We start from the raw sequence: 13,302 nt of genomic DNA on the forward strand, positions 1-13,302 counted from the left end.
CGTCGCAACACGCGGGTACGGTTACTTGTTTGTCTTAAAACTTAACTATAATATTCACCAAAAACAGGTTGACTTGGTGGGAGCAAACTGATAGAGGCAAGCATATGAATCACAATAGGATATTTCTTACTTCCATTCTTATAGTGCTGTAAGTTTTCTCAGTTGAAGTTTACATTTATCATTACCATCTTCTAATATCATTGCATTTTGAAGTTTATTAGAATGAATACCGCTCTCTATATAATGGTTAGTTATAAACTGTAAGTCTCTCTTAGAAAAGAATACAAATAAATTTGGACCAAACATTTGACAAACAAAAGTTTTTTTCCGGTCGTTTGGCTAAAACATTTTAATCGAGCCATTTGGCTAAAATGTTTTTATCGACCCGCTTGGCTAATAAGTTAAATTTGGGCCGCTTGAACCAAAAGTTCAAAACACAGTATGAAATTATAACGTGGGATAATTAAGATGGACCAATAGAAAAAATAGACGCGGGGGGGGGGGGGGGGGGGATCAGTTATATGGGTCCGGTTCAGTTATAAAAGTTGGTTTGATTTTATGGTAGCGTTACTTTTTTGTTGTCTTGTACCTGAAGGTATAATTGAGGCGGATTTAAGTTATTAGTTGCTACAATCTGCTATATGTATAGCTGCTACCCTACCCCTTGTCCAAAAGCAACACCAGGTAATTGTAACATTGTTTTTGTGTAGTGTTGCTACCATGAGGTCGATTCAACCTAATGCAAAATTTGAAGACTACAAATTATCAACCCTGGACACTGACAAATGGAAATATTAATATTACACCCAAACTGAAATTGATATTTTTAGGTATCCCGTGAGGATTGAGGACGCATGATGACTCGGGATTTATGGTGTTTGTTTTTTTTATTGCTTTTAATTTTTTTGTTGAATATTACAAGAGTTTATGTTGGATAATGTTATAACTTATTTATGTTTAGTGTTTTCGTTATGAACAAGCTTATTTAATATAATGAAGTTTTATTTCTTTCAATATATATATGTCCATGATAAAAGGGTTGTATAATATGATTAGTTAGGACTTCGAATTTTTGTCCTACTAAACGTTAGAACATTGTAAAAGTGTCATAATATGTTTTTTAGGACGTTTAAGTTGTTCATCGACATATCATGCGACCATAAAATTTAGTTTCATAATCTTGTTTGGGATATTAGGACCCTTTTCTTGGTACTATAATGTTACATCATAAGGGTCATATAAATTAATTTTTAAGGACGCTTGTATTTGCATCAAAAAATTAAAGGTAAGTTAGCACATGTTAAAACATTGAAAAAGTGTCCTATTATGTTTTTATTGGGACACGTTTTAGGTTGTTAATGGATATATTATGCGACCATAAAATTGGTTTCATAATCTTATTTGAGATATCAGGACGCTTTTTGAGTAAGAGACTTATTACGACCCCTTTACATGAAACACTTTTCTTGTTGGTCCTATTAGATGAAAGGTCCTATAAAATAGCATTTTAGGACGCTTTTGTGCGTACTAAAAAGCCCTTTTTGTTGTAGTGGGAGGAAAAACTGCGTATGGGTCGAACCACTGAATCAGATCATAAATTCGGTCTAGGAGACTGTCATACAATATTTTATGACCCTAAGAAAGAATTGGATCAATAATTATGCCCTCACGCCACCCCGTGGCCCGTTCGAAATTTTGCCAGTATTGCCAAAGGGGGTAGTACACGAGCCGGAGGAAAAACTGAGTATGTGACGAACCACTGAAGCAGATCATAAATTCGGTCATGGAGACTCCCATACAATATGTTATGACCATAAAAAAGAATCAGATCAATAATTATGCCCTCACGCCACCCCGTGGCCCGTTCGAAATTTTGGTCGTATTGCCAAAGGGGGTAGTACACGAGCTGGAGAAAAAACTACGTATGGGTCGAACCACTGAATCGGATCATAAATTCGGTCTTTGAGACTGCCATACAATATTTTATGACCCTAAGAAAGAATCGGATCAATAATTATGCACTTACGCCACCCCGTGTCCCGTTCGAAATTTTGCCAGTATTGCCAAAGGGGGTAGTACACGAGCCGGAGGAAAAACTGCGTATGGGTCGAACCATTGAATCGGATCATAAATTCGGTCTAAGAGACTGCCATACAATATTTTATGACCCTAAGAAAGAATCGGATCAATAATTATGCCCTCACGCCACCCCGTGGCCCGTTCGAAATTTTGCCAGTATTGCCAAACGGGGTAGTACACGAGCCGGAGGAAAAACTGAGTATGGGTCGAACCACTTAATCGGATCATAAATTCGGTCTAGGAGACTGCCATACAATATTTTATGACCCTATGAAAGAATCGGATCAATAGTTATGCCCTCATGCCACCCCGTGGCCCGTTCGAAATTTTGCCAGTATTGCCAAAGGGGGTAGTACACGAGCCGGAAGAAAAACTGAGGATGGGTTGAACCACTGAATCGGATCATAAATTCGGATACGAGCCAGAGGAAAAACTGAGGATGAGTCAAACCACTGAATCGGATCATAAATTCGGTCATGGAGACTCCCATACACTATTTTATGACTCTAAGATAGAATCGGATCAATAGTTATGCCCTCACGTCACCCCGTGGCCCGTTCGAAATTTTGGTCGTATTGCTAAAGGGGGTAGTACACGAGCCGGAAGAAAAACTGAGGATGGGTTGAACCACTGAATCGGATCATAAATTCAGTATAGGAGACTGTCATACTATGTTTTATGACCCTAAGAAAGAATCGGATCAATAATTATGCCCTCACGCAACCCCGTAGCCCGTTCGAAATTTTGGTCGTATTGCCAAAAGGGGTAGTACACGAGCCGGAGGAAAAACTGAGAATGGGTCGAACCACTGAATCAAATCATAAATTCAGTCATGGAGACTGCCATACAATAATTTATGACCCTAAGAAAGAATCAGATCAATAATTATGCCCTCACGCCACCCTGTGGCTCGTTCGGAATTTTGCCAGTATTTCCGAAGGGGGTAGTACACGAGCCGGAGGAAAAACTGAGTATGGGTCGAACCACTGAATCAGATCATAAATTCGGTCATGGAGACTGCCATATAATATTTTATGATCCTAAGAAAGAATTAGATCAATAATTATGCGCTCACGCCACCTCGTGGCCCGTTCGAAATTTTGCCAGTATTGCCGAAGGGGTAGTGCACGAGCCGGAGAAAAAACTGAAGATGGGTCGAACCACTGAAGCAGATCATAAATTCGGTCATGGAGACTCCCATACAATATGTTATGACCCTAAAAAAGAATCAGATCAATAATTATGCCTTCACGCCACCCCGTGGCTCGTTCGAAATTTTAGACGTATTGCCAAAGGGGGTAGTACACGAGCTGGAGAAAAAACTACGTATGGGTCGAACCACTGAATCGGATCATAAATTCGGTCTATGAGACTGCCATACAATATTTTATGACCCTAAGAAAGAATCGGATCAATAATTATGCACTCACGCCACCCCGTGTCCCGTTCGAAATTTTGCCAGTATTGCCAAAGGGGGTAGGACACGAGCCGGAGGAAAAACTGAGTATGGGTCGAACCACTGAATCGGATCATAAATTTGGTCATGGAGACTGCCATACAATATTTTATGGCCCTAAAAAAGAATCGGATCAATAATTATGCCCTCACGCCACCCCGTGTCACGTTCGAAATTTTGCCAGTATTGCCAAAAGGGTTAGTACACGAGTCGGAGGAAAAACTGAGTATGGGTCGAACCACTAAATCTGATCATAAATTCGGTCATGCATACCACACAGTATTTTATGGCCCTAAGAAAGAATCGTTATGCCCTCCCGCCACCCCGTGGCCCGTTCTAAATTTTTTCAGTATTGCCGATGTGGTATATTTACGAGTCGAAGAAAAAACTGAGTTTGGGTCGAACCTCTGAATCGGATCAGAAATTCGGTATTGGAGACTTTCATACATATTTTATGACCCTACGAAAGAATCGGATTAATAATTATGTCCTAACGCCACCTTGGGGCCCGTTCGAAATTTTGCCAGTATTGCCAAAGGGGTATGTTCATGAGCCGGAGGTAAAACTGATCAATGAAAGAATCGGATCAATGAAAAATCCTTAGAGCTTTCTCGTGACTCGTTCGAAATTTTGCCTAGAAGTACCATAGGACACTGCCTGCCCTAAAAACTGAGTATAAGTATATTCACCGAATTTGATCATAAATTCGGTCTTGGAGGCTTCTCTCGAATATATTATGACCCTACGGAATAATCAGATCAATGAAAAGTCACCAGAGCTTTCCCGTGGTTCGTCCGAAATTTTGCCTAGAAGGGCCCTAGAGGTCGGTGCATCGCTGTCCCGAAAAACTAAGTATAAGTTTATTCATTGAATCTGATCAAAAATTTGGTACTGGAGGCTTCCCTCGAATGTATTATGACCTTATGAAAGAATCGGATCAACAAAAAGTTCCTAGAGCTTCCCCGTGGATCACAAATTCGGTGTTAGAGATTTATATACAATATATTTTATGAGGAAGGTTGGGCATGGTAAAGTTTAGGGAGTAAATGGCAAATAATAATGAAAGAAAAGAAAGAAAGAAGGGAAGAAAGGGTAAACGCGTAGTCTAGTCTTTGTATTGTAACCTAGCCTAGAAGAAGACGGATTGAAATTCAATTGTATTATCTTCTTCTTCAATCGATGGCTCCAAACCCTAGACCTAGATTTATTATTATTCAGCCAACAAAACAATAGTCTTCCGTTGATTATTCAATCAATATCAGATCTACAATCGGTAACTAACTTCTTCATCCTTATCACTTCAAATTGATTATTGAGACTTATGCTGTATCTTTTGCAGGATAGGATAGGATAGGATAGGATAGGATGGATAAACAACCACTTACTTCTTCATCACACGACCTTGCTCAACGTCTCTATGACAAAGTAATTAACCCTCCTTTTTCTATCACTATTACTTTATCTTCTTAATAATAATAATAATAATAATAATAATAATAATAATAATAATAATAATTAATTAGGTCATATCTGCTGCTTTCAACCTTTTATCATCCTAATTTATGTTATGTATCTTCAACTCCATAGTTTAATGCTTCCCTTTCAAGTTTCAAACACAACACACTCACTAGATTTGCTTTTCTCAGAATATCGACTTGGAAAATAAGCGCCGCAAGTCCGCTCAAGCCAGATACCATCCGATCCAAATGCCTGGCACCAAATGCGTGAAAACTTTGAGACGATAATACTCGAAGACCACGCTTTTTCCGAGAAGAACACTATTGAATTTGCTCTTTGGCAGTTGCATTACAGGCGGATTGAAGAATTCAGGGCGCATTATACCGCTGCCTCTCAGCCCAGAGGCGCCCCTGCTCGACCCGATCGAGCTTCAAAAATTCGGTTACAGTTTAAAACATTCCTCTCGGAAGCTACCGGTTTTTACCATGATCTGATTTTGAAAATTAGAGCCAAATACGGACTCCCAATAGGCCAGTTTTATCCTGAACAAGACAACCGGCAGAAAGATGGGAAGAAATCTATTCAGATTAAAAAGGGTTTGATATCTTGTCATCGGTGCTTGATATATTTAGGCGATCTTGCACGTTACAAAGGATTGTATGGTGAAGGTGAATCAAAAAGCCGTGATTATGCAGCAGCTTCAAGTTATTACTTGCAAGCAGCTTCTTTGTGGCCGTCAAGTGGGAATCCACATCATCAGGTTATTTTCAGTTCTAAACTTTTTTTTATCTAGACTTTTTTTTATTTATTTCCGTCCTAATTTGATTATTTCGTTTGTTGTAGCTTGCTATATTGGCTACCTATTCAGGAGATGAAATGATGGCGGTATATCGCTACTTTAGAAGTCTGGCAGCTGAGCATCCTTTTTCAACTGCAAGAGATAACTTGATAGTAGCCTTTGAGAAGGTAATATTAGTATACATGTTGACATATCTATGGGTTTTATTAACTTTTTAGAAGGTATAACAAAATAACAAATCACTGGTTTTTTTTTCACATGGTAGAATCGACAAAGTTATATTCAGCTGCATGTCGATTCAAATGGTCTTGTTAAGGAATCACCTGTTAGGGCAAAAGGTAGAGGAAGAGGGAAAGCGGATCCAGTATCTCGATCAAAGGAGCTGATTACTGATACTGATGTGGATATAGTGGCTGTAACGCGCCAAACGTTTAAAGCATTTCGTGTCTGTTTTGTTCGCTTGAATGGTATTCTTTTTACACACACAAGGTACGGTAAAGATTTGTTTGATTGATTTGACTAACCGGGTGTTAAATACTAATGTTAGTTTTTAGAGGTCTTTTTGTATTTGAAGTTTTAATAAGGATTTGACAAGTTCTTTAAGGACTTAGCAGAGAAAAGAGTGTTCATATTTGAGGAAAAAACAATATTCAGTAAGATAAAACAGGAGTATACTTTTCTTATTAGGATAAAAGTAGGTTTAAGTAGGTAAATTTTTTTACAGTTGGTATGAAACTGTTATTTGGCATCCCCATAATTAAGTGATAGAAGCAAATGTGTTTTTTATCCAAACAATAAAATCTAAAGGTTTATATAGTTAGTTAATCGGTTTCAAAAACCAAATTCAGTACCTCAAAGTTGATCAAAAATTTAATTGCATGAAGTATTGTTTCAGCTTGGAGGCATTTGAAGAAATTCTTTCTCTAGTTACCAACGCTTTGCAGGAGCTTCTTTCTTCCGGGCCAGAAGACGAGCCGACTTTTGGAACAGACGCAGATGAAAATGGGCTTTTTATCGTGATACTTGTTTCCATACTCATATTTACAGTAAATAACGTGAAAGGCGGGGGCGAAGGTCAGAGTTATGCAGATATTGTACTAAACACTGTACTTCTAAAAAACGCTCTCATAACATTTTATGAGGTTATTGGTCAATTACTTAAAAGATGCATAGAATTGATCGACCCGTCCTCAAGTTTTCTGTTACCTGGCATTCTCGTTTGTGTGGAATGGATTGCTTGTCATTCTGATATCGTTATATCTAAGGAAACTGACGAAAAATCAACGGCTCAGATCAAATTTTGGGGCTACTGTGTGTCTTTGTTTAATAAGCTATTGTCTGCTGGTTTGGTCTCTTACGATGATGATGAAGATCTGAGTTGCTTTACTGATATGACACGGTATGAAGAGGGGGGGAACGAATACCAATCTGCTTTGTGGGAGGATTTTGAGCTAAGAGGATTCTTGCCGCTTGAACCCGCATACACGTTTTTGGATTTTTCAAGAAAGCATTCTGATAACAAAAATGATAAAGTAGCTCGTGTGAAGAGGATTCTGACTGCAGGGAAAGTTATTTTGGATAAGATTACCATTGATCATAAGAAAGTGAGGTTTGACTCAAAACTGAATAAGTTTGTTATCGGTGTTGGGATGAAAGACACGGGTAGCTCTAAATCACAGGTAGTTAAACAGTCGTCGGTGGAATCTCATGTGGAAGGCGAAGGTGCAGATGAGGATGAAGTGATTGTGTTTAAACCAAATTTGATTGATAATCGAGCTGAAATGCTTTCTTCAAAAGAAGTGTTTGAAAATCTGCGAAGTATAGATGTTGGTTCTGGTCAGTCTAATATTCGCCAGCTGGACACGGTGTATGTTAGCTCACAGTCCCTTTTGCCTGTTAACAGTTACACTCAAAACATTGGGCAGCCAGTTAACAACAGTTATAATATGCAAAACATTGGGCAGCCAGTTAACAACAGTTATAATACACAAAACATTGGGCAACCAGTTAACAACGGTTATAATACACAAAACATTGGGCAGTCAGTTAACAACAGTTATAGTACGCAAAACACTGGGCAGCCATATCCGTTCCAGTCTCCATTGTGGTCTAGTGGATTGCAAGGCTTGACTTCAGTGGAAAATGGTCAACCTGAAATGCACAGAGATATGCAGATTTTAAATGCTAGTGCTGGTATGATGTATACTGGACCATCTCATACACCTGAACCTGATCCTTATCTTGTGGGGCGAAATACATCTTTAAACATGTCAACAAGCTCTTTAAAAGTGCCTACAAACAGGCCTATACGACACCTTGGACCGCCACCTGGTTTTACTTCTGTTCGCCCTAGTAAGCAAGTCAACGAGCCGAACTCTGCATTGGGTCAGAATCAGAATCAGAATCAGAGTCTTTTAAATGATGATTACAGCTGGTTAGATGGATATCAGTTGCAATCATCAATGAAAAGTGGTGTTCAACCGGTTAATCTGCCATCAAGTCGGAGTTCTCAGTATGTTAATGATTCTGTAGCTACATCTAGCTTCCCGTTTCCTGGAAAACAAGTCCCAGTGGTCCAGTTTGAAGCGGACACACAGAATCTAGAACACGCTCACCATCAACAGCAGTATGTTCCTCATTTGGATCAACAAGGACAGTCAATTTGGAAAGGCAATCACTTTGTGTGATCTCTTTGAGCTCTACATGGTATAATCTAATTCTTAATAGGACTAGTGTCATGCTTGAAAAATTTTATATACACCGAACCAAAAGTAACAATACCATATATACAAAACTTCAATGAAATTTTACTTAATGACCATCCTACCCCTTTTCATTATACTTGTTTAAACCCAATTTTGATTTTGGTCGACGTCAACGATAAGCAAGCGAACCAAACTGTCGTCTCTCTCTTTTTGACCTCTCGAGAGAGATAATCGAACTCGGTGTGATTGCATAATAATTTAACTAGAGTCAGATACTCGAACCAGGTATAACTGCATCTGTGTCCATCTATTTGTCTCATTATGTTATCACATTAGGGCATGCTATTGCATTAGCTTATCGCATCTGCTTATCGATTTTGTTCGGTTTTGTTATAAATGAAAATTGTTGGTAAAAAATTTTGAAGATAAAAATGGGTAAAAAGGTTAAGCTAAAAGGGGTAAATTATAAATAAGAGAAAATTTGTAGTTAAAGTGACGATATTTTGCCTACTTTGTGAGGGTGTGCATGATGTTTTTAGTTTTGCCACATTTGATCGTTTAGATCTTTTACAAGGGCATATATGTTTTTACATTTTTTTAAGTTTTGTGTTCTGATGTTTGGAGTTTTTAACGTGTTATATGAAAGGTCAACTGTCATGGCCTTTGATCATGAAGTGCAACGTCCAGGTTCCCATTCAGTTTTCTAAAATTTATGTCGAGGAGCATGATGGTACTGGCAATCGTGGCATACGTGCAGGCAAAATGGTGAGAATGAACTCTGCTTGCTACTTGTTTGATTGGCAGTTGAGTTATTTATCTTTATACATGTACTTGCAGATAATGTGACTGTCTTTCCCATTGGAGTTTAAAGATTCAACTGAATTGCTGTTTATGGGTTGAGGATGGGTGGTAACGTCGTATCAATGAATCATCTGTTGGGTATAAACTGTTTGTATAATTGTCTGCTGGTTTTGTGGCTAATTGTTGGAGACAAAAGTGGTTGAACGTGAGTGGAAGCGTGGTTAATCATGATTGTTGTCTAGATCTCGGGTCTTAAATGTGTTTTCTTGGTGAACTTTTTGGTTTCTTTTGCCAAAAAGGAGATATGTTATGTTCTGTCTTGGATTATTTTTTTGTTTTGTTTTGAACTAATACTTTTTTCATGTTGGGATTTTACAGTTGATATTTGTTACTAAATAAGTATTTCCATTTGGTCTAATATGTTTCATAATTTCGTGGTTATTTTGTTAGGCGCCATGATTTTGACGTTTGGTTGATACACACGTTTAGTAAATAGAATTTTGATTGTTTCTTAAGCTTTGAAAGATGTCACTTGATCAAAGAGTACCGGGGTGTGAACGAGCCAGGTCGACTTGTGTAAGTTACAAGTCAGTTTGAACTTGAGTTTAGCTCGTTTTGATCTTTATTTTTAAAGCTTAAGCTCAACACATTTTATAGTTTTTTAAGCTTGGGTTTGGCTTGTTTATTTTAATTGATTTATAACTATCTTTTGTATATTTTTTTAATTATAATTTTATATTTAACATAAGGTTTAAAATTTGCGAAAAGATATAATATACATACTAACAAAATGTTTGTTACTAACACATTTTTTTTATATTTGGGTTTTTAATACCCGAACACGTACCCGGCCTTACCCGTATGATGATATGCATTTCAGTACCAAAACGCGTATCTAGAACCAGACCCGATTTGTACATGGTAATTCCCGAAAACTGGAACCGGCTCCATACCAGAACCGGGTTTTTACAGTACTGGAAACCGGATTTATCAAATACCCAATCTATACCCGAAATTACCCTAAAAATACTTGAAAAAGATCCAAAAAATACCCTTAAAAAGTGCAATCTCCTAAAAGATCTAAAAGTATTATAAAAACAAGTGATGATGGTAATCAGATTCCTATATCAATTTTACCTCTAGAAGATGTTGAGCTTGGTCCGAAATCTGACCCGAGTTCTTCGTTACAAAATTTGTCATTTGCCCCTAGCCCAAGAAGGATTTTAAAGGAACATCAAAGACAACAAAGTCAATCTGGTGATGGTGTAACTCTGGAAACCAACGGTTATAGATAGAGAAGGTGACTATTGAGGAAATAAATTAATGAAAAAAGTATTTAGCTTCTATGAAAAGTATCTTCCCTTATGTCGACGGAAAATGAAATGTATGAAACCCCTGGGTCAAGTCTAATGCCACGGGAGAGGGCTTAATCGAATGAGTCTTAATCCATTACGTAGGGGAGAGGGAACGTCGAGCGTGTAATTTTAATGCTTCCGAGTATTCAAAACAGTAGCATATATGGCCATATGTATATATATTTTACACCCCGCTAGTTCTTTTTTGTTAGAATGAATATATAGAAAGAATTATACCTTCATATATCGATGATCTATTCATACTCTCCTTAGTTGATAAAAGGAAAGAAAGAAAACTTAGGATCCACAATAACTCTCCTTAATTACTTAAGCCCGGCCAGTAATTATTTTCCCTGTCACCTTAATTTAATTACGGACTTGGAAAAGTAGTTTTGTCAATTTAGGAAAAAAGAGTTGATTCTAATTACAAGGAAAATGAATGCATGTGAGAAAAGAAAAGAAAAAAGATGAGGATCGATGAAGGTACGTTAAGTTTGTGGTAAAGTAACACGGTGCATGCTTTTTGTTGATAAAGTAAGTAATTAAAGTGATGAGCAAATTAAAGAGCACGAAAAGAAGGATAGGGACTGATGCCCATATAATGGAGCGAGAACAGAATCTTGAATTATTATTACTATTAGCAAGCTAGCTAGCTTTTATATATGGATGGATGGATGGATGGATCTTAAAGGCAGCAAAGGGAAATTAAGGGGAAACAATCTATCATTCTAGCTAGGCTGGAACGCAATACATATTCCATCCCATGCATTAAATATCTCACCTGTCTCCCAAACCATATTAATTCAATTCATTCATTTTCACCCACAGCTAAGCTGGTTGACTCGATCATAGTATTAAATTGGGACATTATATTATAACTAGCGAGCTAGCTTAAGGAACAATTAATCAAAATCATGGCTCCACTTCCACTTACGACCATTGTTATACTAGTACTAGTACTAGTACTACCTCACGCTTACAGCAGCAGCAACGATGCATATGATCAATGCTTGTCGGTTCCCGGATCTGAGTTTGCGGATTCCGTCAAGTCCACCATTCAAATAGTCCGAGACGTGATCTCCATCGTCTCCGGATTCAGTGGTGGGGATTTCAGGGCTTCCAATGCCATTGCTGATTGCCTTGATCTACTCGATCTCTCTGCTGATGAACTCACCTGGACTCTATCAGCTTCTTCTGGTAACTACCTTTTCATTTCTTTCTTTTCATCTTAACTATTATTAATTTAATTTGTTTCAATTAGGCGGGCATAGTTATAACAGCACCGGTAACACGGGTGCTGATATGAGGACATGGCTTGGCGGTGCACTGGGTAACCAAGACACTTGCATGGATGGATTTGAGGGCACAAACACTTTCGTAAAGACACTCGTAGGCGGTAGCCTTGCCCAGGTCACCTCCTTAGTGCGTCAAATACTCGGAATGGTACGCGCAGTCCCAGCTTCTGGATTTATTAATAATAATGGGAGGAGGAAGCTGCTTGCTGCTGATCATCATTTTCCTGGTTGGCTAAAAGGACAAAAAGACCTGAGGAAACTCCTCCAAGCCAATGATAATATAGCTGCTGACGCTGTGGTGGCTACAGACGGTAGCGGCGACTTCACGAGTGTGATGGATGCCATCTCCACAGTCCCAGACCACAACAGCCGCCGCTATGTGATCTACGTCAAGAAGGGATGTATACCGGGAGTATGTGGAGATCGGTAAAAAGAAAACCAACATCATGATGATTGGGGATGGCATGGACCAAACCGTTATTTCTGGAAACCGCAGCTTCATTGACGGTTGGACCACCTATCGTTCGGCTACATTTGCTGTCAAGGGAGCAGGGTTCATTGCTCGTGACATGAGGTTTGAGAACACCGCAGGCCCAGAGAAGCACCAAGCAGTGGCCTTTCGATCCAACTCGGACCTGTCGGTTGTGTTTCGGTGTGCCTTCACGGGGTACCAAGACACTCTGTATGCCCACTCGATGCGCCAATTCTACCGAGACTGTCTGATCACAGGCACCGTTGATTTCATATTTGGAGATGGGGTTGTGGTGTTCCAGAATTGTCAGATCCTAGCCAGAGTGGGCCTGCCTAACCAGAAGAACACCATTACCGCACAGGGCCGTAAGGAACCAACTCAGCCTTCGGGCTTTTCGATTCAGTTCTCCAACATATCCACGGAATTCTCCAACAACTCCAGCACTAGTATTATGACATACCTTGGACGCCCGTGGAAGCTGTATTCTCGAATCATCATCATGCAGTCCTACATCAGTGGCCTCATAAGGCCTGAAGGCTGGCTAGAATGGAATGGTGACTTCGCCCTCGATACTCTTTTCTACGCAGAGTACATGAACTATGGCCCAGGTGCTGGATTAGGAGGCCGCGTGAAGTGGCCCGGTCTTCATGCCTTTAATGACTCTACCCAGGCCAACAACTTCACCGTCGCACAATTCCTTTTAGGAAACTCCTGGTTGCCATCCACCGGAGTCAAGTATACCGCAGGATTGACAGTTTGAGCGTGTTAAATTTATATTTACTTATTTTACTTCCTTTAGATTATGATGTATTCGTATAATTCTTGCCGTTGATTACATATATAATCAATTCATATGCATGTTTGATACTATTCGATCGTAAT

The 13,302-nt window shown here is 38.9% G+C and overlaps 2 pseudogenes across 1 annotated transcript; both read left to right on the forward strand.

The window, feature by feature from the left end:
• Positions 1-4,599: 4,599 nt before the first annotated feature.
• Positions 4,600-9,675, forward strand: LOC143572106 (nonsense-mediated mRNA decay factor SMG7-like; annotated as a pseudogene). Its single transcript, XR_013142210.1, has 8 exons — positions 4,600-4,808; positions 4,890-4,960; positions 5,182-5,753; positions 5,837-5,959; positions 6,058-6,281; positions 6,688-8,498; positions 9,144-9,262; positions 9,335-9,675. The product of XR_013142210.1 is annotated as a nonsense-mediated mRNA decay factor SMG7-like (transcript).
• A 1,675-nt stretch (positions 9,676-11,350) lies between these two features.
• Positions 11,351-13,290, forward strand: LOC143572117 (pectinesterase/pectinesterase inhibitor PPE8B-like; annotated as a pseudogene).
• The last annotated feature ends 12 nt before the right edge of the window (positions 13,291-13,302 follow it).

The sequence above is a fragment of the Bidens hawaiensis genome, unplaced genomic scaffold (genome assembly GCF_021521415.1).
Source record: "Bidens hawaiensis isolate Kalapana, Puna unplaced genomic scaffold, B.hawaiensis_p1.1 tig00001368_1, whole genome shotgun sequence".
Classification (NCBI taxonomy): Eukaryota; Viridiplantae; Streptophyta; class Magnoliopsida; order Asterales; family Asteraceae; genus Bidens; species Bidens hawaiensis.